The sequence below is a fragment of the Acipenser ruthenus genome, chromosome 2 (assembly GCF_902713425.1).
Source record: "Acipenser ruthenus chromosome 2, fAciRut3.2 maternal haplotype, whole genome shotgun sequence".
NCBI classification, from domain to species: Eukaryota; Metazoa; Chordata; class Actinopteri; order Acipenseriformes; family Acipenseridae; genus Acipenser; species Acipenser ruthenus.
The window spans coordinates 102,781,526-102,792,980 of record NC_081190.1 but is presented as its reverse complement, the minus strand read 5'-3'; positions in this window follow the sequence as shown (position 1 = coordinate 102,792,980).

The window sequence follows — 11,455 nt, the reverse complement described above, 5'->3', positions numbered from 1 at the left end:
AGACAGCATGACTGGCACACTGCAGGGAAATAGCAAGCCAGCTCTAATATGCTACCTTCACCGGAAATTGTAAGAATGCTAAGTTTAATGATTCTCTAGCTGAAGTGAGCAATGAGAATCACTCAGAATGATTGTGGTAGGGGGGACAGTAGAAAATGAACTTTAAAACTGCTACTTTATTATTTAAAGATACAGGTTGTCTGATGTTATATAATATTATTTGTTTGATTCATCTGTCTTTTATTTTTAAACTAGACTGGGCATGGCGATTTAGGTCTTGTGCTGTATTTAAACCAGAACACCACAGTGCTGTGATAATGTACAGCTATGAACAAATGTTTTGTATCATCTAGAATTTTAGGATTGAGACAATTAAAAAAAAAAAAAACTATGTGAACAATATTCAGATCTTTTATTTAACATTGTGTAGTCAAATAAACTACAAAATGATATCACAAAAGTCTACCGGAAGCCATAGTAGTAGTACAGTATTTCATGCTGGATTTCAAAATGTCAGTTTTTCGTTAAGTATATGGAAAACTACAAAGCGGTTTGTAATTCAATATGTTAACGTTACATCATTCTGCAGCTTTCATTCGACTTTATGAAGCATAATTAGTTAATTCTATAGGGTGATGCAAAACTTTTGATCATACAGTAGCTGTATAATATGTATTTGAGTCATTAAAATCCCTCGTTTCCAGCATCGTCTGGTATTGCTTGGAGGTCTGGTAAGTAAGTGAACAGTCTGCCAGGTGACTTGAAACAGACGCACAGAGCAGTGCCCTGAAATGCACTTGCAACACCCCAAAGTGTTGCAGCTGTAATTTGTTCATACTGAGGGATGATCATATTAAATTGGCTTGAACTTTAATTCCATTGCTAGGATATTTATAACGTGGGGTCACAAAACCTGCAATATATAACCTGCGTGAAGTAATAGCACTGTGGTAACAACATTTACAAAAGCTTAATAAATACTTATTGGCGGCCACCGAGTGACGCATCCGGTAAAGTCATTCCGTCCGAGTGCAGGATGCGCCCTATAGCTTGGAGATCGCCGGTTCCAATCCAAGCTATGCCACTGCCGACAGTGAACAGGAGTTCCCAGGGGGCAGCGCACAATTGGAAAAGCGCTGCCCGAGCGGGGTAGGGGTTAGGTCGGCTGGGGAGTCCTTGGCTCACCGCACACCAGCGACCCCTGTGGCTGGCCGGGCGCCTGCAGGCAGGCCTGTATGCAGTTCAGAACGCCGTGGTCCTCCGACACTGTAAATTCTGGATACGGCTGCACGGCGGGCTTGCAGAGTGAAAAACAAAAGCGGATGGCTGACGGCACTCGTTTCGGAAGACGCGAGTGCTTGTCTTCGACTCTCCCGAGTTAGTTTGGGAGTTGCAGCGGTGGGCCAGGTTGAATAATAATTGGACATTCAAAAATTGGAAAATGAGAAACATTGGAAAATGAATAAAAATAATTGTTAAAAAATAAATAAAATACTTCTTAAGCAATAAGTTAAGGTAATATATTCAAAGACCAACTTGAAAATAACTTACAGTTAGATGTGTGGCTGACGAAGATGAAGTCAGTGTCAGTAAAACACTGAGAACATATCTTCTTAAATGGAAAGAGGACCACCGGACCCTTCCTGGTTTGTGGATTTCATGTAAGAAGCATGTTTTCAAATTTATGTGTGGGGAATTCATCAGGTGCAATACAGTTGCTCTTTACGTATGCAAGATTTACTAACAGGAAACTGCTGTAAACTTTAAGAAGATAAGATATCGCCCTGCTTTGTTTCTTTAAAAGCCTTCCACGCTGACATTCTTACCTTTGCAGGGTGATGCGAGAGAACTAGCAAGGAAGGTGTTCTGAAGCTGTGTTCTGAATACACCGTTCCACTGGACTGGGCCGCTCTTATTTGTCCATATAATAATTCTTCCTTCTCCTCACAATAGTGATGGCCCACTTCATTTCTTAACCACATATCAAAGGATACATGTTAATTGCAGCCAGGCGTTGTTTCAGAAACAGCCCTTGTGAATCTTGCGGTACACAAGAGCCCTCTTAATAGTCTCTATCTGCAATCCACACTGCAAATTCATTTTATGACTACTTGCTGTAAATATATAAAAAAAAGAAAATATATATTTATATACATAAAAGCATGAATTAAAGAACATCATGCATCAATGGCTTTTTTGTTTAAAGTGCCCAGTGAAGATGTTTCTTCAGTACTTCAGTCCCACCCTATAGCTGTTAAGTTGATAGCTTGGAGGAAGGTCAGATACATATGTAGATCCAACTAACAGTTGCTTGTGTACAGTGTGTTGTAATTCAGCCTGTACAGATTGGAAGTTGCTTTTGAAACAGCCCATATGTGTAGTTTTCTAATGGGATTCTCACTCTCTGATGTTGTATACAGTAGATGATACAACTCATATCCACCAATAAGGTTAAGTTTAGAAATGTACTTTCAAAGCCTTATACCGCTCTGTTGTGTAATCCTTCTAAATTGTTCCAAGGTCCTTCAACTAGCTTTCAGGTAAATGCGCCTAATCTGCATAGTTACTCAGGCATTATCTTGGTTGTCTAGAACAAAACAAACTCCAGGAAGATGACATTATCAGGTATGTATTTAAATTGAATACCCTGTAGTGTATAAATGAAGATACCCACAGTTACAATGTTTCTGCAGCAGCAAAATCACCATTATTAGGGATGTGTTCAATGCAAAGCTACAGCTGCACTTTGTGATGTATGTTATTTCTTTGCTTTATGGTGCTATTCAATCGAACCGCTAAACTGAGGAGGATATGTCCTGAACATGCTACTGTGTTAGCAAAAAATGACAGACGAAGTGTTGCAATAGAACAGAGAAATTAAGTAATAATCTTTTTTTGTTTATTTAATCTGACTCATTGAAGCTGAAAGTATCGGCACTGTAAGGGTTAAAGCTCCATTTAAGAATCAAGAGCCGTCAGCGGGTTACCTGCCTGCTCCACAATGCTTCAGTGCACTCCACTCTGCTGGCAAGCCTTGCACAGCTCAGCCTTGAAGACACAGAGTGCTCTTTGCAATGTGATTGTTTTGTTAACCAACCTGCTTTGTTCAGCTTCAGGGCCCCTCCATTCACTGGCACTGGCAGATTGTTCATTTTTACTGCATAAAGGTGGAGTAAATGGTAAATCTTAATTTGGCTAGGTAGATTATTATTATTATTATTATTATTATTATTATTATTATTATTATTATTATTATTATTACTATTATTGTGCTGGGTATTGTGTGCCTTGTATGACTTGGATCAGCTGATTATATCATTCTATTATTATTATTATTATTATTATTATTATTATTATTATTATTAATAATAATAATAATAATAATAATAATAATAATAATAATAATAATAATTTATTTTTATATAGCGCCTTTCATAGTGGACCACCATCACAAAGCGCTTTACAAGATACTAGCTGTGCGTGAACTATGCATCAGCTGCAGAGTCACAACAACATCTGAAAGATGGAGCACAAGGAGGTTAAGAGACTTGCTCAAGGTCACACAATGAGTCAGTGGATGAAACTGGGATTTGAACCAGGGACCTCCTTGTTACAAGCCAGTTTCTTTCCTATATTACACAGTATTTATCAAATAGCTTGCTTTTATTTTTCTCTCTCTCTCTCATTCAGTTGCAGTGCTTGTAACTGCTCTGGCCGTGTCTGGCACAAAATCAATCAGCCCTTAATAAATGACTTGATCGAGCTTAATAGGACTTCATAAGGACAATTGTTAAGAAGCCTATTCGAGCAAGAGGCAAAGCATCAATCACTCATTACGTTTACTCCAGTTCTCTTCATTATAGGTTACCGCTGTTGCTTGTGTGTTAATTTATGGGAGAGTATTCATTAGCCACATTAACACAGTATTGCCAGTTCATGCCCAGCTTCCGTCTCCAGGCTTAGAGTCTATAGTTTGAACACAGATGACATTGGGCTAGATTCCCAAAGCTGTTTACCCCAAAACAACAAATGCATGTTTTTTAAGACAGGAAAAAAACACAACTACATTTCTTAAATGAATAAGAAAAAAACCTAGGGCTACTTACGAGCCCTTAAATGAAAAGTTGTAGTTGTTTACTTTGTTGTTTTGGTAAATTTAGTAGGTGTGTACCTCCGTTCTGAAAATATTGTGCCATAAAAATACCTTTGAGAAGAATGAAATGGGTCAAGAGCCCAGGCGACTTTTGTAGCAGAAAGGGTTAATGACAAAACGAGAGAGACAAAAACAAGCTTTAACTTCAGAGGATCAGTATTAGGTTCTCTGCTCTTCCTAATCTACATTGATGACTTAGATTCTGGTATAGTAAGCAAGCAAAATTTGCAGACGACACAAAAACAGGAGGAATGGCAAACACCATTGCAGCAGCAAAGGCATTCAAAATGATCTAGACAGCATTCAGAACTGAGCAGACACATGGCAAATGACATTTAATATAGAAAAGTGTAAGGTACTGCACACAGGCAATAAAAATGTCCACTATAAATACCATATGGAAGATACTGAAATTGAAGAAGGAATCTTAAAAAGACCTAGGAGTTTATGTTGACTCAGAAATGTCTTCATGTAAACAATGTGGAGAAGCTATAAAAAAGGCCAACAAAATGCTTGGTTATATAGTGAAAAGTGTTGAATTTAAATCAAGGGAAGTAATGTTAAAACTTTACAATGCATTAGTAAGACCTCATCTAGAATATTGTGTTCAGTTCTGGTCATCTCGCTACAAAAAGGGTATTGCTCCTCTAGAAAGAGTGCAAAGAAGAGCGACCAGAATTATTCCTGGTTTAAAAAGCATGTCATATGCAGACAGGCTGAAAGAATTGAAACTAGTCTTGAACAAAGAAGACTACATGGCTATCTGATTCAAGCATTCAAAATTCTAAAAGGTATTGACAATGTCGACCCAAGGGACTTTTTTGACATGAAATAAGGAATAAGGAACAAGGACCAGGGGTCACAAATGGAGATTAAATAAAGGGGCATTCAGAACAGAAAGTAGGAGGCAATTTTTTACACAGATAATTGTGAGTCTGGAACCAACTCCCCAGTAATGTTGTTGAAGCTGACACCCTGGGATCCTTCAAGAAGCTGCTTGATGAGATTCTGGGATCAATAAGCTACTAACAATCAAATGAGCAAGATGGGCCGATTTGTCTCAGATTTGTCATCTTTGTGGAGGATGAAGAAAAGCTTGCCTACATCCTGTACATTTTTCTGCAATGCCAATTAATTGAACGTGGGTGAATAAAACATGTTTCCTATTTCTATAGCCAAGAGAGACAAGAGCAGTAATTATACAGAATTGCTGTGGGTCCGTGGGTGATATTGGAGGAAATAGATGCTAAATAAACATGCAAAATGTAAAAGGAAAAGCTGTGGTTATACGCTATCAATTGACCAGCTAATTTATGAAAACAATACAAACAATAGAAAAGGATGCAAGCTGTACAATCCACAGGGATGACACAATGTGGCACATCTTCAAAGCATTCACTCCAACCCATAATTAACAGCATGTATTGAAAAAGAACAGAGTAATCTTCCTTGCTAAATATTGATATTCAGCAGATAACTGTGTCGTATTAAGCGTTGGACTCAACATTATTAGAAACTTTGAGCAATACTAAAAGAAAAGTAAATTCAATTCTAGTGAAAACGTTTGTCGTTGAATTTGAGTTTCTTTTAGAATTTCTTAATGCAGCACTTGTGATTTGAGAGCTGAGAGGCGAGCTGTCAAATACATGTCAGAAACACTGTAGATGAAAGAAAAACCAAGGCTTATTAGTGATGCAAAGAAATAAAAGCTAACAGTGCATAAAATTGTGTGTGAGTGTGAACCTGGTTAACTGTGACCATGATCCGCGGTGTGTCTTTAGCCTAAATGGGTTTCAGTTAGGTATCGCAATTATAATGTATATGTGTTTATCAATTCTCTCATATTACTGAATTACAAATGGTACATTGAAATTTCGTTCTGTTTGATATTTTATTTTAAAACACTGAAACTCAAAATCAATTATTGTAAGGTGACATTGGTTTTATGTTGGGAAATATTTTTAAGAAAAATAAAAAAACTGAAATATCTTGCTTGCATAAGTATTCAACCCCCACAAATTAATATTTGGTAGAGCCACCTTTCGCTGCAATAACAGCTTTAAGTCTTTTGGGGTAAGTATGTACCAGCTTTGCACACAGTGTCGGAGTGATTTTGGCCCATTCTTCTTGGCAGAGTTGCTCCAGGTTGTTCAGGTTGGTTGGACGACTCTTGTGGACCGCAATTTTCAAATAGTGCCACAGATTCTCAATGGGATTGAGATCAGGACTTTGACTGGGCCACTGTAGGACATTCACCTTTTTGTTCTTGAGCCACTCCAATGTTGCTTTGGCTTTGTGCTTGGGATCATTGTCCTGCTGAAAGGTGAATTTCCTCCCAAGCTTCAGTTTTTTAGCAGATTGAAGCAGGTTCTCTTGCAGTATTTCCTTGTATTTTGCTCCATCCATTCTTCCTTCAATTTTAACAAGATGCCCAGTCCCTGCTGATGAGAAGCATCCCCACAGCATGATGCTGCCACCACCATACTTCACTGTAGGGATGGTGTGTCTTGAGGCATGGGCAGTGTTAGGTTTGCGCCACACATAACGCTTTGAGTTTTGGCCAAAAAGCTCTATCTTGGTCTCATCTGACCACAAAACCTTTTCCCACATCGCAGCTGGGTCACTCTCATGCTTTCTGGCAAACTCCAGACGTGCTTTCAGATGGTACTTTTTGAGTAACGGCTTCTTTCTTGCCACCCTCCCATACAGGCCAGTGTTATGCAGAGCTCTTGATATGGTTGACTGGTGCACCATTACTCCACTCCCAGCTACTGAACTCTGTAGCTCCTTCAAAGTGATTGTTGGCCTCTCTGTGGCTTCTCTCACAAGTCTCCTTCGTGTTTGAGCACTGAATTTTGAGGGACGGCCTTTTCTTGGCAGTGCCTGGGTGATGTGATGCAGCTTCCACTTCCTGATTATTGATCCAACTGTGCCCACTGGGATATCCAAACACTTGGATATTATTTTGTACCCTTTCCCTAATCTATGCATTTGTATTACTTTATCTCTAACTTCTGTAGAATGCTCTTTGGTCTTCATTTTCCTTCAGATTCACAGCCTGACCAATGATCCTTCAACAGTGGGATTTTTATCCAGAAAATGTGACAGCAACTTTAATGGTTCACAGGTGGAGGCCAATGGTAAGGTAATTGTGTCCTCGTTAGAGCAATTTCTTTCATCGGTGTAAACTGGGAGCTTCCACAGCACAGGGGTTGAATACTTATGCAAGCAAGATATTTCAGTTTTTTATTTTTCTTAAAAATATTTCCCAACATAAAACCAATGTCACCTTACAATAATTGATTTTGAGTTTCAGTGTTTTAAAATAAAATATCAAACAGAACGAAATTTCAATGTACCATTTGTAATTCAGTAATATGAGAGAATTGGTCAGGGGTCTGAATACTTTTGCAAGGCACTGTATATATATAATGGCTATCAACTTTTTAAAATCTAATTTAGAATGTACAGACAAAACCACATATGATGGAGCAATGTTGTTTAAGCATGCTTAAGCATTAGTACATTTATTGAGACCTCAATAAATGTACTAGAGACCAGGGTGGATGATGGAACCTATCGACTCCCAAAAGGGAGCTGTAACTGCAAAGGAGATGGAGGGGCAATACTTTATTATGGAAGGATGGTGCTCCCAATTTTTAAAGGATTGGGGTAAATCAATGAGGGAAGAGGCCTTTAGTACAACATTGCGCAGATGGATTGCTTAATTGCTGCTGCTTCATGGGGCTCTAGCATGAACTGATCCCGCAAAGGCTGGACGAGGATATTGAGCTTTATTCACCCGAACAGAGAAATCTGCAGCTTAACCCGATGGCTCAGAGCAGTCTTGAACCTGCAGTGACACATGGTATCTGAGGTCGAGTTGCGGTCCCCTCCTTTGCTATTTTGCCTTGTTTACATGAAAGAAAAGAGCATAGAAAAAAAAAAAAACACGACAAGCTTCTTTTCAAATAGGCAGTTGCGACTGACCTCTCAATTGCAATGTGGTAAGCAAACATTCAAGCACACTCCAACTGGCCATTTACCGCCATACTTTGGAGTGAGGTTTGCTCACTTTCTGGAGTAAAAAACTCAATGTTCTATATCCAGCAATAAAACACTGACAGAATTTTTTTTTTTTTTTTATATATATAAACCCCTAAACTCTTCTGAATCTTCACAGTTTTCAAAACACCAGACTTTAATGTTTTCCCACAATATGGCTGTATTTACCATCGCATTCATGGTAATACTTATTTAAGGGGGTGTTGCAGGAGGTGATTCTTCAGAGATGAAGCCAAATAAGGCTAGTATATAAAGTACATCGATGGAGCCTATTCACAAAACAGTTTCGAGAGAGGGTATTTGCTTTATTATTTTTTATTAAAAGCACAATTTTAACAAAGAGATGGATGAACTCTTCGAAAAACTATTTCTAAAAAAAACATTCCTTAATGAATAGGTTTGTAATAACAGTTGTTGTATATTTGCTTACAGTTAGTTTAAGAATCTGCTCTGCTTTTTTCCAGCAGAGGGAGGCACTTGTGTTATACTAGAATCGGGTTCACTCTTCCACCAGTATTACATACATGGAGGCTCCACTTCAAGAAAGTGGATAGGATGGGACCCGATCACAGAATCTTGTTGGTGTCAGATCTGTAATGACAATGCATCACACAACATTACCTGTTCCATGTCGTCAAAAGCAGTCTTTCCAGAAATTGCTTTAAGAAAAGAGTTAGGACACTAGACGTGTAACAGACAGTTGTGCGATACACTGCCCTTACAGATTTTGTCCTGGGGTTACTGTGTCGTCTTTTTACTCCATCAGTACCCCAGTTAGACAGCATGGGTCAATCTTTTTGATGCCTGGTACAGCCTGTAAAGAGTGCCATTAATAAAGCATTGGAGATCCATAAAGTCAGTGCATTTAATTATTTTGGAGCAACTGGAGAACTGAACAAGCCAGTTTGCAATAAATAAAACATGGCTTGAGGCCATAATTTGCAGAAGCATGAATGCATCATCTATTTTAAAGTGTCATTTTGCATTTATAAGCAGGTCTTTTTACAAAAACAAAGTAATTATAATATAGCAGTGTTCAAGAAAATAATGGGTGCTCTAATAATGTGAAGATTGAGACGAACAAACTAACAAAAACAAAGTGATTGAAATATATTAATATTTCACTGCACAGTATATTTCACAAAACAGTGCATGATATATCCAAGTGTGCACATATAAATGTAAAGATGTTGGGAAACAAAATAAAAAACAAACAAAACAAAAAAAAAAAAACACAGCACACCAAAAATCTTAAGCACTCCTGTTGCCTCAGAGTCTCAAACACGTCTTCTTTCCAAGTACACCAAGTGTAACCAGAAACCTGTCCCCCTGCATCATGCTGTCCATATTAGAAATACCAAAGATTACCCGTTAGATTAATGATTTAGCCATACAAATATATATTTTGAGCTCCTAAGGGTGGATACATATTGTTTTATCCTATACGAACAGGAATAAGGGAGAGTCCGAATGATGTAATCAATGAGATATGGCCTTACATTACTCTTATTTGTTTATTTAGCAGATGCCTTTATCAAAGGCAACTTACAGAGACTAGGGTGTGTGAACTATGCATCAGCTGCAGAGTCACTTACAAAAACATCTCACAAGGAGGTTAAGGGACTTACTCAGGGTCACATAATCAGTCGGTGGCTGAGCTGGGATTTGAACCTGGGCTCTCCTGGTTACAAGCCCTCGTCTTTAACCACTGGACCACACCGCCTCCTTATTTATTTATTTTATTAAAGAAAGAAAGAAAGAAAGAAAGAAAGAAAGAAAGAAAGAAAGAAAGAAAGAAAGAAAGAAAGAAAGAAAGAAAGAAAGAAAGAAAGAAAGAAAAAGAAAGAAAGAAAGAAAGAAAGAAAGAAAAAAAAGAAAAAAGAAAAAGAAAAAAGAAAGAAAGAAAGAAAGAAAGAAAGAAAGAAAGAAATTGCTTTTTGGATGTTTACCAGTTAATCTTATGATTTTTTAAAGCTGGTATATCATTGAATAATGTATTTATTCCTGCATATAAATTGATTAATGAGCTTACAGTAATGCACAATTGAGCAGTACTGAACAATACTGTGATCCACTAATGTAGAACAAACAACATTCTGGTGAATTTGGTATAAAACAATTCTCAATGGTGTTGAAGGATATTTCGGACCTTCATTTTTTCAACAGAAAATCACACTTCGGTTATGACACAAAACGTGACAAATATAGGCACTAAATAGATATATTAATTTACTTACTGCAGCACGGTAAACTTGTAGCACTTGGAGTTACACAGAACTCCTGAAGCCTTACAATGTGTGAAAGCGAGATGTTCAGTCATTAGCAAAAGGCACTTGGTTATTCTTGAGATTTACCGGTATATGTCTGAAAAAAAACCTGTTATGTTTATTTTGAACATTTATTGTTTTGCTTGGCAAATGTCGACATTTACCAGTAAATCTTAAGATCTGCCAATATTCAGACTTTTACCATAACATATACAGTCATAAAAAATGTACAAATGTATCATAGCAATGATTTTTGTATAATATTGTAGCAATCCATGTACTGTATTCCTGCTGTGTATGTGTGTTTCTGTGCTGTGTGTGTCTATCATTTCCACTGTTTGCAATTGTAAATATCGGTTCTGTATTTACCACCGCTGTTTTGTTTACCTCCGTCTGTCTGTGCTGCCTGCGCGTGTGGGTTCTGTTTCTCCCCTGTAATTGGCTGTTGTTTGTCTGTCCCCATTCATTGTTGTTCGTCTGTGCCCACTGGGCCTAGTGTGTGGCTGAGGACCAATGGGATGTGTGTCAGCTTTGGTACCCTGATCTGCATATGAGGCCGAGCTGAGTAGCTGACAGAGCTGTGGACTCTGGTGAATAAAAAGCATTAAAAGAAAAGCAAGCACCAGTGGGATTGGGATCTGCACCTGCCACTGATCCTGCTGGCATGTCACACCGTCGTGCAGGAATCCACACTCTGCAACCCTGCCCTGCTGCAGTACCACGATGGGAAGGGTACTGCAAACGCCAGCTGCAATCCTGTATGGGTGACCGCTGGGGTTAAAGGAACCGCCGGGGATGCAATACGCCCAGCGCTCACACCTTTGCCAGGGAACAGCTCCAGGCTAGCAGGATCCGACAGCGGCGGAACTACAACCTGCAAGAGAGAGGGCGCCACTTTCAGCCTGGGGAGTTGCTGTTGGTTTACAGCCCCCGCCGGAAGAAGGGGCGGTCACCCAAACTGGACGCTTCC